The sequence below is a fragment of the Rhamphochromis longiceps genome, linkage group LG5, assembly GCF_057381845.1.
Source record: "Rhamphochromis longiceps isolate RC_006_pf linkage group LG5, R_longiceps_female_GT1.1, whole genome shotgun sequence".
NCBI lineage: Eukaryota > Metazoa > Chordata > Actinopteri > Cichliformes > Cichlidae > Rhamphochromis > Rhamphochromis longiceps.
Window position 1 is genome coordinate 17,740,240 of NC_140561.1, and position 12,066 is coordinate 17,752,305.

The following is a 12,066-nucleotide window of genomic DNA, read 5'->3' on the forward strand; positions in this document are numbered from 1 at the left end:
CAAAGTCCATAGACTGCAGGTGGGATGACGATATGGGATTTGTGGATATCAGGGACAGAGGCCTCTTTCAGATAATCCCACCGTACAAGCTCTGTAAAGAATCTTTTCCTGCCCCTCGGTCCAACTCACCGCCAGTTGGTTCTCAGCTCAGCTCCTTTGCGAAACCCGGTGTCTAAGACATGCCAATCTCACCAAATCCGCCCTGGGTTTCTCGACACGTTACACTTTCACTTTTTTTCTGTCTTACTTTGGGTGGGACAACATTTAAGAGAGCAAAGTTCATCACAGTTCACTGTTAAATCCAAAGCTTAAAAGTTCACTTCACATTGATCCAGTGTCTCAGAATGGCAGCTGTAGTGCAGTTTGGCCAGCTGTAGACCTGACTGGTCATTAGAATGCAATTTTTGAGCACTTTCCATTGCAAAACGTGCCGAAATAGCTCAGCTGGGAGAGCGTTAGACTGAAGATCTAAAGGACCCTAGTTTGATCCTGGGTTTCGGCAAAGCTATTTTGGTCACCATCTAGGGCTTGGTAGGTTTGTTGGTAGGACTTCATTATACGGCCTACAACTACGTGGATCATTGCCATCAAATGAGAAAACAAACACAGATGGTGCAGCTTGCAAACGTCCATCAAGTGGAGGTGGAATTTGAAGAAGGTCCTCCTTCAGAAGCTCCCAGGCCTCACCCATTATACCATTGACTTACCTAGGGCTTGGTAGGTTGGGTGATCACACGTCATAATACAGCCTAGCGATGTTTCCCCTAGAATCAAATCCTTCCCTTGGCGCTTGTCTGAAATGACCATTTAATAATATCTAACTGCAAATCCTCACCAGTACCTACAGTAAAATGAGAGGATAAGAGACCACGTTTTTACAGAAAAGAAAGACAATATGTGTCCCAGAGGACAAACACGTGACTCTTGTTGCCTGGGTAACTCAGATGGAAGAGCATCAGACTTTTAATCTGAGGGTCCAGGGTTCAAGTCCCTGTCCAGTTGTCTCCTTTGGATCCTTGCCCTTCCATGGCTTTACCTAACAAGCTCAGTTGTTCTTGATAGTTCTGTGACCTCATTGTCATCTTTAGCAAAGTCCATAGACTGCAGGTGGGATGACGATATGGGATTTGTGGATATCAGGGACAGAGGCCTCTTTCAGATAATCCCACCGTACAAGCTCTGTAAAGAATCTTTTCCTGCCCCTCGGTCCAACTCACCGCCAGTTGGTTCTCAGCTCAGCTCCTTTGCGAAACCCGGTGTCTAAGACATGCCAATCTCACCAAATCCGCCCTGGGTTTCTCGACACGTTACACTTTCACTTTTTTTCTGTCTTACTTTGGGTGGGACAACATTTAAGAGAGCAAAGTTCATCACAGTTCACTGTTAAATCCAAAGCTTAAAAGTTCACTTCACATTGATCCAGTGTCTCAGAATGGCAGCTGTAGTGCAGTTTGGCCAGCTGTAGACCTGACTGGTGATTAGAATGCAATTTTTGAGCACTTTCCATTGCAAAACGTGCCGAAATAGCTCAGCTGGGAGAGCGTTAGACTGAAGATCTAAAGGACCCTAGTTCGATCCTGGGTTTCGGCAAAGCTATTTTGGTCACCATCTAGGGCTTGGTAGGTTTGTTGGTAGGACTTCATTATACGGCCTACAACTACGTGGATCATTGCCATCAAATGAGAAAACAAACACAGATGGTGCAGCTTGCAAACGTCCATCAAGTGGAGGTGGAATTTGAAGAAGGTCCTCCTTCAGAAGCTCCCAGGCCTCACCCATTATACCATTGACTTACCTAGGGCTTGCTAGGTTGGGTGATCACACGTCATAATACAGCCTAGCGATGTTTCCCCTAGAATCAAATCCTTCCCTTGGCTCTTGTCTGAAATGACCATTTAATAATATCTAACTGCAAATCCTCACCAGTACCTACAGTAAAATGAGAGGATAAGAGATCACGTTTTTACAGAAAAGAAAGACAATATGTGTCCCAGAGGACAAACACGTGACTCTTGTTACCTGGGTAGCTCAGATGGAAGAGCATCAGACTTTTAATCTGAGGGTCCAGGGTTCAAGTCCCTGTCCAGGTGTCTCCTTTGGATCCTTGCCCTTCCATGGCTTTACCTAACAAGCTCAGTTGTTCTTGATAGTTCTGTGACCTCATTGTCATCTTTAGCAAAGTCCATAGACTGCAGGTGGGATGACGATATGGGATTTGTGGATATCAGGGACAGAGGCCTCTTTCAGATAATCCCACCGTACAAGCTCTGTAAAGAATCTTTTCCTGCCCCTCGGTCCAACTCACCGCCAGTTGGTTCTCAGCTCAGCTCCTTTGCGAAACCCGGTGTCTAAGACATGCCAATCTCACCAAATCCGCCCTGGGTTTCTCGACACGTTACACTTTCACTTTTTTTCTGTCTTACTTTGGGTGGGACAACATTTAAGAGAGCAAAGTTCATCACAGTTCACTGTTAAATCCAAAGCTTAAAAGTTCACTTCACATTGATCCAGTGTCTCAGAATGGCAGCTGTAGTGCAGTTTGGCCAGCTGTAGACCTGACTGGTCATTAGAATGCAATTTTTGAGCACTTTCCATTGCAAAACGTGCCGAAATAGCTCAGCTGGGAGAGCGTTAGACTGAAGATCTAAAGGACCCTAGTTTGATCCTGGGTTTCGGCAAAGCTATTTTGGTCACCATCTAGGGCTTGGTAGGTTTGTTGGTAGGACTTCATTATACGGCCTACAACTACGTGGATCATTGCCATCAAATGAGAAAACAAACACAGATGGTGCAGCTTGCAAACGTCCATCAAGTGGAGGTGGAATTTGAAGAAGGTCCTCCTTCAGAAGCTCCCAGGCCTCACCCATTATACCATTGACTTACCTAGGGCTTGGTAGGTTGGGTGATCACACGTCATAATACAGCCTAGCGATGTTTCCCCTAGAATCAAATCCTTCCCTTGGCTCTTGTCTGAAATGACCATTTAATAATATCTAACTGCAAATCCTCACCAGTACCTACAGTAAAATGAGAGGATAAGAGACCACGTTTTTACAGAAAAGAAAGACAATATGTGTCCCAGAGGACAAACACGTGACTCTTGTTGCCTGGGTAACTCAGATGGAAGAGCATCAGACTTTTAATCTGAGGGTCCAGGGTTCAAGTCCCTGTCCAGGTGTCTCCTTTGGATCCTTGCCCTTCCATGGCTTTACCTAACAAGCTCAGTTGTTCTTGATAGTTCTGTGACCTCATTGTCATCTTTAGCAAAGTCCATAGACTGCAGGTGGGATGACGATATGGGATTTGTGGATATCAGGGACAGAGGCCTCTTTCAGATAATCCCACCGTACAAGCTCTGTAAAGAATCTTTTCCTGCCCCTCGGTCCAACTCACCGCCAGTTGGTTCTCAGCTCAGCTCCTTTGCGAAACCCGGTGTCTAAGACATGCCAATCTCACCAAATCCGCCCTGGGTTTCTCGACACGCTACACTTTCACTTTTTTTCTGTCTTACTTTGGGTGGGACAACATTTAAGAGAGCAAAGTTCATCACAGTTCACTGTTAAATCCAAAGCTTAAAAGTTCACTTCACATTGATCCAGTGTCTCAGAATGGCAGCTGTAGTGCAGTTTGGCCAGCTGTAGACCTGACTGGTGATTAGAATGCAATTTTTGAGCACTTTCCATTGCAAAACGTGCCGAAATAGCTCAGCTGGGAGAGCGTTAGACTGAAGATCTAAAGGACCCTAGTTCGATCCTGGGTTTCGGCAAAGCTATTTTGGTCACCATCTAGGGCTTGGTAGGTTTGTTGGTAGGACTTCATTATACGGCCTACAACTACGTGGATCATTGCCATCAAATGAGAAAACAAACACAGATGGTGCAGCTTGCAAACGTCCATCAAGTGGAGGTGGAATTTGAAGAAGGTCCTCCTTCAGAAGCTCCCAGGCCTCACCCGTTATACCATTGACTTACCTAGGGCTTTGTAGGTTGGGTGATCACACGTCATAATACAGCCTAGCGATGTTTCCCCTAGAATCAAATCCTTCCCTTGGCTCTTGTCTGAAATGACCATTTAATAATATCTAACTGCAAATCCTCACCAGTACCTACAGTAAAATGAGAGGATAAGAGATCACGTTTTTACAGAAAAGAAAGACAATATGTGTCCCAGAGGACAAACACGTGACTCTTGTTACCTGGGTAGCTCAGATGGAAGAGCATCAGACTTTTAATCTGATGGTCCAGGGTTCAAGTCCCTGTCCAGGTGTCTCCTTTGGATCCTTGCCCTTCCATGGCTTTACCTAACAAGCTCAGTTGTTCTTGATAGTTCTGTGACCTCATTGTCATCTTTAGCAAAGTCCATAGACTGCAGGTGGGATGACGATATGGGATTTGTGGATATCAGGGACAGAGGCCTCTTTCAGATAATCCCACCGTACAAGCTCTGTAAAGAATCTTTTCCTGCCCCTCGGTCCAACTCACCGCCAGTTGGTTCTCAGCTCAGCTCCTTTGCGAAACCCGGTGTCTAAGACATGCCAATCTCACCAAATCCGCCCTGGGTTTCTCGACACGTTACACTTTCACTTTTTTTCTGTCTTACTTTGGGTGGGACAACATTTAAGAGAGCAAAGTTCATCACAGTTCACTGTTAAATCCAAAGCTTAAAAGTTCACTTCACATTGATCCAGTGTCTCAGAATGGCAGCTGTAGTGCAGTTTGGCCAGCTGTAGACCTGACTGGTCATTAGAATGCAATTTTTGAGCACTTTCCATTGCAAAACGTGCCGAAATAGCTCAGCTGGGAGAGCGTTAGACTGAAGATCTAAAGGACCCTAGTTCGATCCTGGGTTTCGGCAAAGCTATTTTGGTCACCATCTAGGGCTTGGTAGGTTTGTTGGTAGGACTTCATTATACGGCCTACAACTACGTGGATCATTGCCATCAAATGAGAAAACAAACACAGATGGTGCAGCTTGCAAACGTCCATCAAGTGGAGGTGGAATTTGAAGAAGGTCCTCCTTCAGAAGCTCCCAGGCCTCACCCGTTATACCATTGACTTACCTAGGGCTTGGTAGGTTGGGTGATCACACGTCATAATACAGCCTAGCGATGTTTCCCCTAGAATCAAATCCTTCCCTTGGCTCTTGTCTGAAATGACCATTTAATAATATCTAACTGCAAATCCTCACCAGTACCTACAGTAAAATGAGAGGATAAGAGATCACGTTTTTACAGAAAAGAAAGACAATATGTGTCCCAGAGGACAAACATGTGACTCTTGTTACCTGGGTAGCTCAGATGGAAGAGCATCAGACTTTTAATCTGAGGGTCCAGGGTTCAAGTCCCTGTCCAGGTGTCTCCTTTGGATCCTTGCCCTTCCATGGCTTTACCTAACAAGCTCAGTTGTTCTTGATAGTTCTGTGACCTCATTGTCATCTTTAGCAAAGTCCATAGACTGCAGGTGGGATGACGATATGGGATTTGTGGATATCAGGGACAGAGGCCTCTTTCAGATAATCCCACCGTACAAGCTCTGTAAAGAATCTTTTCCTGCCCCTCGGTCCAACTCACCGCCAGTTGGTTCTCAGCTCAGCTCCTTTGCGAAACCCGGTGTCTAAGACATGCCAATCTCACCAAATCCGCCCTGGGTTTCTCGACACGTTACACTTTCACTTTTTTTCTGTCTTACTTTGGGTGGGACAACATTTAAGAGAGCAAAGTTCATCACAGTTCACTGTTAAATCCAAAGCTTAAAAGTTCACTTCACATTGATCCAGTGTCTCAGAATGGCAGCTGTAGTGCAGTTTGGCCAGCTGTAGACCTGACTGGTCATTAGAATGCAATTTTTGAGCACTTTCCATTGCAAAACGTGCCGAAATAGCTCAGCTGGGAGAGCGTTAGACTGAAGATCTAAAGGACCCTAGTTCGATCCTGGGTTTCGGCAAAGCTATTTTGGTCACCATCTAGGGCTTGGTAGGTTTGTTGGTAGGACTTCATTATACGGCCTACAACTACGTGGATCATTGCCATCAAATGAGAAAACAAACACAGATGGTGCAGCTTGCAAACGTCCATCAAGTGGAGGTGGAATTTGAAGAAGGTCCTCCTTCAGAAGCTCCCAGGCCTCACCCATTATACCATTGACTTACCTAGGGCTTGCTAGGTTGGGTGATCACACGTCATAATACAGCCTAGCGATGTTTCCCCTAGAATCAAATCCTTCCCTTGGCTCTTGTCTGAAATGACCATTTAATAATATCTAACTGCAAATCCTCACCAGTACCTACAGTAAAATGAGAGGATAAGAGATCACGTTTTTACAGAAAAGAAAGACAATATGTGTCCCAGAGGACAAACACGTGACTCTTGTTACCTGGGTAACTCAGATGGAAGAGCATCAGACTTTTAATCTGAGGGTCCAGGGTTCAAGTCCCTGTCCAGGTGTCTCCTTTGGATCCTTGCCCTTCCATGGCTTTACCTAACAAGCTCAGTTGTTCTTGATAGTTCTGTGACCTCATTGTCATCTTTAGCAAAGTCCATAGACTGCAGGTGGGATGACGATATGGGATTTGTGGATATCAGGGACAGAGGCCTCTTTCAGATAATCCCACCGTACAAGCTCTGTAAAGAATCTTTTCCTGCCCCTCGGTCCAACTCACCGCCAGTTGGTTCTCAGCTCAGCTCCTTTGCGAAACCCGGTGTCTAAGACATGCCAATCTCACCAAATCCGCCCTGGGTTTCTCGACACGCTACACTTTCACTTTTTTTCTGTCTTACTTTGGGTGGGACAACATTTAAGAGAGCAAAGTTCATCACAGTTCACTGTTAAATCCAAAGCTTAAAAGTTCACTTCACATTGATCCAGTGTCTCAGAATGGCAGCTGTAGTGCAGTTTGGCCAGCTGTAGACCTGACTGGTCATTAGAATGCAATTTTTGAGCACTTTCCATTGCAAAACGTGCCGAAATATCTCAGCTGGGAGAGCGTTAGACTGAAGATCTAAAGGACCCTAGTTCGATCCTGGGTTTCGGCAAAGCTATTTTGGTCACCATCTAGGGCTTGGTAGGTTTGTTGGTAGGACTTCATTATACGGCCTACAACTACGTGGATCATTGCCATCAAATGAGAAAACAAACACAGATGGTGCAGCTTGCAAACGTCCATCAAGTGGAGGTGGAATTTGAAGAAGATCCTCCTTCAGAAGCTCCCAGGCCTCACCCGTTATACCATTGACTTACCTAGGGCTTTGTAGGTTGGGTGATCACACGTCATAATACAGCCTAGCGATGTTTCCCCTAGAATCAAATCCTTCCCTTGGCTCTTGTCTGAAATGACCATTTAATAATATCTAACTGCAAATCCTCACCAGTACCTACAGTAAAATGAGAGGATAAGAGATCACGTTTTTACAGAAAAGAAAGACAATATGTGTCCCAGAGGACAAACACGTGACTCTTGTTACCTGGGTAGCTCAGATGGAAGAGCATCAGACTTTTAATCTGAGGGTCCAGGGTTCAAGTCCCTGTCCAAGTGTCTCCTTTGGATCCTTGCCCTTCCATGGCTTTACCTAACAAGCTCAGTTGTTCTTGATAGTTCTGTGACCTCATTGTCATCTTTAGCAAAGTCCATAGACTGCAGGTGGGATGACGATATGGGATTTGTGGATATCAGGGACAGAGGCCTCTTTCAGATAATCCCACCGTACAAGCTCTGTAAAGAATCTTTTCCTGCCCCTCGGTCCAACTCACCGCCAGTTGGTTCTCAGCTCAGCTCCTTTGCGAAACCCGGTGTCTAAGACATGCCAATCTCACCAAATCCGCCCTGGGTTTCTCGACACGCTACACTTTCACTTTTTTTCTGTCTTACTTTGGGTGGGACAACATTTAAGAGAGCAAAGTTCATCACAGTTCACTGTTAAATCCAAAGCTTAAAAGTTCACTTCACATTGATCCAGTGTCTCAGAATGGCAGCTGTAGTGCAGTTTGGCCAGCTGTAGACCTGACTGGTGATTAGAATGCAATTTTTGAGCACTTTCCATTGCAAAACGTGCCGAAATATCTCAGCTGGGAGAGCGTTAGACTGAAGATCTAAAGGACCCTAGTTCGATCCTGGGTTTCGGCAAAGCTATTTTGGTCACCATCTAGGGCTTGGTAGGTTTGTTGGTAGGACTTCATTATACGGCCTACAACTACGTGGATCATTGCCATCAAATGAGAAAACAAACACAGATGGTGCAGCTTGCAAACGTCCATCAAGTGGAGGTGGAATTTGAAGAAGGTCCTCCTTCAGAAGCTCCCAGGCCTCACCCGTTATACCATTGACTTACCTAGGGCTTTGTAGGTTGGGTGATCACACGTCATAATACAGCCTAGCGATGTTTCCCCTAGAATCAAATCCTTCCCTTGGCTCTTGTCTGAAATGACCATTTAATAATATCTAACTGCAAATCCTCACCAGTACCTACAGTAAAATGAGAGGATAAGAGATCACGTTTTTACAGAAAAGAAAGACAATATGTGTCCCAGAGGACAAACACGTGACTCTTGTTACCTGGGTAGCTCAGATGGAAGAGCATCAGACTTTTAATCTGAGGGTCCAGGGTTCAAGTCCCTGTCCAGGTGTCTCCTTTGGATCCTTGCCCTTCCATGGCTTTACCTAACAAGCTCAGTTGTTCTTGATAGTTCTGTGACCTCATTGTCATCTTTAGCAAAGTCCATAGACTGCAGGTGGGATGACGATATGGGATTTGTGGATATCAGGGACAGAGGCCTCTTTCAGATAATCCCACCGTACAAGCTCTGTAAAGAATCTTTTCCTGCCCCTCGGTCCAACTCACCGCCAGTTGGTTCTCAGCTCAGCTCCTTTGCGAAACCCGGTGTCTAAGACATGCCAATCTCACCAAATCCGCCCTGGGTTTCTCGACACGTTACACTTTCACTTTTTTTCTGTCTTACTTTGGGTGGGACAACATTTAAGAGAGCAAAGTTCATCACAGTTCACTGTTAAATCCAAAGCTTAAAAGTTCACTTCACATTGATCCAGTGTCTCAGAATGGCAGCTGTAGTGCAGTTTGGCCAGCTGTAGACCTGACTGGTCATTAGAATGCAATTTTTGAGCACTTTCCATTGCAAAACGTGCCGAAATAGCTCAGCTGGGAGAGCGTTAGACTGAAGATCTAAAGGACCCTAGTTTGATCCTGGGTTTCGGCAAAGCTATTTTGGTCACCATCTAGGGCTTGGTAGGTTTGTTGGTAGGACTTCATTATACGGCCTACAACTACGTGGATCATTGCCATCAAATGAGAAAACAAACACAGATGGTGCAGCTTGCAAACGTCCATCAAGTGGAGGTGGAATTTGAAGAAGGTCCTCCTTCAGAAGCTCCCAGGCCTCACCCATTATACCATTGACTTACCTAGGGCTTGGTAGGTTGGGTGATCACACGTCATAATACAGCCTAGCGATGTTTCCCCTAGAATCAAATCCTTCCCTTGGCTCTTGTCTGAAATGACCATTTAATAATATCTAACTGCAAATCCTCACCAGTACCTACAGTAAAATGAGAGGATAAGAGACCACGTTTTTACAGAAAAGAAAGACAATATGTGTCCCAGAGGACAAACACGTGACTCTTGTTGCCTGGGTAACTCAGATGGAAGAGCATCAGACTTTTAATCTGAGGGTCCAGGGTTCAAGTCCCTGTCCAGGTGTCTCCTTTGGATCCTTGCCCTTCCATGGCTTTACCTAACAAGCTCAGTTGTTCTTGATAGTTCTGTGACCTCATTGTCATCTTTAGCAAAGTCCATAGACTGCAGGTGGGATGACGATATGGGATTTGTGGATATCAGGGACAGAGGCCTCTTTCAGATAATCCCACCGTACAAGCTCTGTAAAGAATCTTTTCCTGCCCCTCGGTCCAACTCACCGCCAGTTGGTTCTCAGCTCAGCTCCTTTGCGAAACCCGGTGTCTAAGACATGCCAATCTCACCAAATCCGCCCTGGGTTTCTCGACACGCTACACTTTCACTTTTTTTCTGTCTTACTTTGGGTGGGACAACATTTAAGAGAGCAAAGTTCATCACAGTTCACTGTTAAATCCAAAGCTTAAAAGTTCACTTCACATTGATCCAGTGTCTCAGAATGGCAGCTGTAGTGCAGTTTGGCCAGCTGTAGACCTGACTGGTGATTAGAATGCAATTTTTGAGCACTTTCCATTGCAAAACGTGCCGAAATAGCTCAGCTGGGAGAGCGTTAGACTGAAGATCTAAAGGACCCTAGTTCGATCCTGGGTTTCGGCAAAGCTATTTTGGTCACCATCTAGGGCTTGGTAGGTTTGTTGGTAGGACTTCATTATACGGCCTACAACTACGTGGATCATTGCCATCAAATGAGAAAACAAACACAGATGGTGCAGCTTGCAAACGTCCATCAAGTGGAGGTGGAATTTGAAGAAGGTCCTCCTTCAGAAGCTCCCAGGCCTCACCCGTTATACCATTGACTTACCTAGGGCTTTGTAGGTTGGGTGATCACACGTCATAATACAGCCTAGCGATGTTTCCCCTAGAATCAAATCCTTCCCTTGGCTCTTGTCTGAAATGACCATTTAATAATATCTAACTGCAAATCCTCACCAGTACCTACAGTAAAATGAGAGGATAAGAGATCACGTTTTTACAGAAAAGAAAGACAATATGTGTCCCAGAGGACAAACACGTGACTCTTGTTACCTGGGTAGCTCAGATGGAAGAGCATCAGACTTTTAATCTGATGGTCCAGGGTTCAAGTCCCTGTCCAGGTGTCTCCTTTGGATCCTTGCCCTTCCATGGCTTTACCTAACAAGCTCAGTTGTTCTTGATAGTTCTGTGACCTCATTGTCATCTTTAGCAAAGTCCATAGACTGCAGGTGGGATGACGATATGGGATTTGTGGATATCAGGGACAGAGGCCTCTTTCAGATAATCCCACCGTACAAGCTCTGTAAAGAATCTTTTCCTGCCCCTCGGTCCAACTCACCGCCAGTTGGTTCTCAGCTCAGCTCCTTTGCGAAACCCGGTGTCTAAGACATGCCAATCTCACCAAATCCGCCCTGGGTTTCTCGACACGTTACACTTTCACTTTTTTTCTGTCTTACTTTGGGTGGGACAACATTTAAGAGAGCAAAGTTCATCACAGTTCACTGTTAAATCCAAAGCTTAAAAGTTCACTTCACATTGATCCAGTGTCTCAGAATGGCAGCTGTAGTGCAGTTTGGCCAGCTGTAGACCTGACTGGTCATTAGAATGCAATTTTTGAGCACTTTCCATTGCAAAACGTGCCGAAATAGCTCAGCTGGGAGAGCGTTAGACTGAAGATCTAAAGGACCCTAGTTCGATCCTGGGTTTCGGCAAAGCTATTTTGGTCACCACCTAGGGCTTGGTAGGTTTGTTGGTAGGACTTCATTATACGGCCTACAACTACGTGGATCATTGCCATCAAATGAGAAAACAAACACAGATGGTGCAGCTTGCAAACGTCCATCAAGTGGAGGTGGAATTTGAAGAAGATCCTCCTTCAGAAGCTCCCAGGCCTCACCCGTTATACCATTGACTTACCTAGGGCTTGCTAGGTTGGGTGATCACACGTCATAATACAGCCTAGCGATGTTTCCCCTAGAATCAAATCCTTCCCTTGGCTCTTGTCTGAAATGACCATTTAATAATATCTAACTGCAAATCCTCACCAGTACCTACAGTAAAATGAGAGGATAAGAGATCACGTTTTTACAGAAAAGAAAGACAATATGTGTCCCAGAGGACAAACACGTGACTCTTGTTACCTGGGTAGCTCAGATGGAAGAGCATCAGACTTTTAATCTGAGGGTCCAGGGTTCAAGTCCCTGTCCAAGTGTCTCCTTTGGATCCTTGCCCTTCCATGGCTTTACCTAACAAGCTCAGTTGTTCTTGATAGTTCTGTGACCTCATTGTCATCTTTAGCAAAGTCCATAGACTGCAGGTGGGATGACGATATGGGATTTGTGGATATCAGGGACAGAGGCCTCTTTCAGATAATCCCACCGTACAAGCTCTGTAAA

General features: G+C 45.3%; 21 non-coding genes across 21 annotated transcripts; all 21 read left to right on the forward strand.

Annotated features, from left to right (window-relative positions):
• The first annotated feature begins 429 nt into the window (after nucleotides 1–429).
• Nucleotides 430–502, forward strand: trnaf-gaa (transfer RNA phenylalanine (anticodon GAA)). Its single transcript has one exon. It is a non-coding gene; the product is annotated as a tRNA-Phe (tRNA).
• Nucleotides 503–1,517: 1,015 nt separating this feature from the next.
• On the forward strand, nucleotides 1,518–1,590 carry trnaf-gaa (transfer RNA phenylalanine (anticodon GAA)). The gene has a single exon. It is a non-coding gene; the product is annotated as a tRNA-Phe (tRNA).
• Nucleotides 1,591–2,017: 427 nt separating this feature from the next.
• On the forward strand, nucleotides 2,018–2,090 carry trnak-uuu (transfer RNA lysine (anticodon UUU)). Its single transcript has one exon. It is a non-coding gene; the product is annotated as a tRNA-Lys (tRNA).
• A 515-nt stretch (nucleotides 2,091–2,605) lies between these two features.
• Nucleotides 2,606–2,678, forward strand: trnaf-gaa (transfer RNA phenylalanine (anticodon GAA)). Its single transcript has one exon. It is a non-coding gene; the product is annotated as a tRNA-Phe (tRNA).
• Nucleotides 2,679–3,105: 427 nt separating this feature from the next.
• Nucleotides 3,106–3,178, forward strand: trnak-uuu (transfer RNA lysine (anticodon UUU)). Its single transcript has one exon. It is a non-coding gene; the product is annotated as a tRNA-Lys (tRNA).
• A 515-nt stretch (nucleotides 3,179–3,693) lies between these two features.
• On the forward strand, nucleotides 3,694–3,766 carry trnaf-gaa (transfer RNA phenylalanine (anticodon GAA)). The gene has a single exon. It is a non-coding gene; the product is annotated as a tRNA-Phe (tRNA).
• A 427-nt stretch (nucleotides 3,767–4,193) lies between these two features.
• On the forward strand, nucleotides 4,194–4,266 carry trnak-uuu (transfer RNA lysine (anticodon UUU)). Its single transcript has one exon. It is a non-coding gene; the product is annotated as a tRNA-Lys (tRNA).
• Nucleotides 4,267–4,781: 515 nt separating this feature from the next.
• trnaf-gaa (transfer RNA phenylalanine (anticodon GAA)) lies at nucleotides 4,782–4,854 on the forward strand. Its single transcript has one exon. It is a non-coding gene; the product is annotated as a tRNA-Phe (tRNA).
• Nucleotides 4,855–5,281: 427 nt separating this feature from the next.
• Nucleotides 5,282–5,354, forward strand: trnak-uuu (transfer RNA lysine (anticodon UUU)). The gene has a single exon. It is a non-coding gene; the product is annotated as a tRNA-Lys (tRNA).
• A 515-nt stretch (nucleotides 5,355–5,869) lies between these two features.
• Nucleotides 5,870–5,942, forward strand: trnaf-gaa (transfer RNA phenylalanine (anticodon GAA)). The gene has a single exon. It is a non-coding gene; the product is annotated as a tRNA-Phe (tRNA).
• A 427-nt stretch (nucleotides 5,943–6,369) lies between these two features.
• On the forward strand, nucleotides 6,370–6,442 carry trnak-uuu (transfer RNA lysine (anticodon UUU)). The gene has a single exon. It is a non-coding gene; the product is annotated as a tRNA-Lys (tRNA).
• Nucleotides 6,443–6,957: 515 nt separating this feature from the next.
• trnaf-gaa (transfer RNA phenylalanine (anticodon GAA)) lies at nucleotides 6,958–7,030 on the forward strand. The gene has a single exon. It is a non-coding gene; the product is annotated as a tRNA-Phe (tRNA).
• Nucleotides 7,031–7,457: 427 nt separating this feature from the next.
• On the forward strand, nucleotides 7,458–7,530 carry trnak-uuu (transfer RNA lysine (anticodon UUU)). Its single transcript has one exon. It is a non-coding gene; the product is annotated as a tRNA-Lys (tRNA).
• A 515-nt stretch (nucleotides 7,531–8,045) lies between these two features.
• On the forward strand, nucleotides 8,046–8,118 carry trnaf-gaa (transfer RNA phenylalanine (anticodon GAA)). The gene has a single exon. It is a non-coding gene; the product is annotated as a tRNA-Phe (tRNA).
• A 427-nt stretch (nucleotides 8,119–8,545) lies between these two features.
• trnak-uuu (transfer RNA lysine (anticodon UUU)) lies at nucleotides 8,546–8,618 on the forward strand. Its single transcript has one exon. It is a non-coding gene; the product is annotated as a tRNA-Lys (tRNA).
• Nucleotides 8,619–9,133: 515 nt separating this feature from the next.
• Nucleotides 9,134–9,206, forward strand: trnaf-gaa (transfer RNA phenylalanine (anticodon GAA)). Its single transcript has one exon. It is a non-coding gene; the product is annotated as a tRNA-Phe (tRNA).
• Nucleotides 9,207–9,633: 427 nt separating this feature from the next.
• trnak-uuu (transfer RNA lysine (anticodon UUU)) lies at nucleotides 9,634–9,706 on the forward strand. Its single transcript has one exon. It is a non-coding gene; the product is annotated as a tRNA-Lys (tRNA).
• Nucleotides 9,707–10,221: 515 nt separating this feature from the next.
• On the forward strand, nucleotides 10,222–10,294 carry trnaf-gaa (transfer RNA phenylalanine (anticodon GAA)). Its single transcript has one exon. It is a non-coding gene; the product is annotated as a tRNA-Phe (tRNA).
• A 427-nt stretch (nucleotides 10,295–10,721) lies between these two features.
• Nucleotides 10,722–10,794, forward strand: trnak-uuu (transfer RNA lysine (anticodon UUU)). The gene has a single exon. It is a non-coding gene; the product is annotated as a tRNA-Lys (tRNA).
• A 515-nt stretch (nucleotides 10,795–11,309) lies between these two features.
• Nucleotides 11,310–11,382, forward strand: trnaf-gaa (transfer RNA phenylalanine (anticodon GAA)). The gene has a single exon. It is a non-coding gene; the product is annotated as a tRNA-Phe (tRNA).
• Nucleotides 11,383–11,809: 427 nt separating this feature from the next.
• Nucleotides 11,810–11,882, forward strand: trnak-uuu (transfer RNA lysine (anticodon UUU)). Its single transcript has one exon. It is a non-coding gene; the product is annotated as a tRNA-Lys (tRNA).
• Nucleotides 11,883–12,066: the final 184 nt, after the last annotated feature.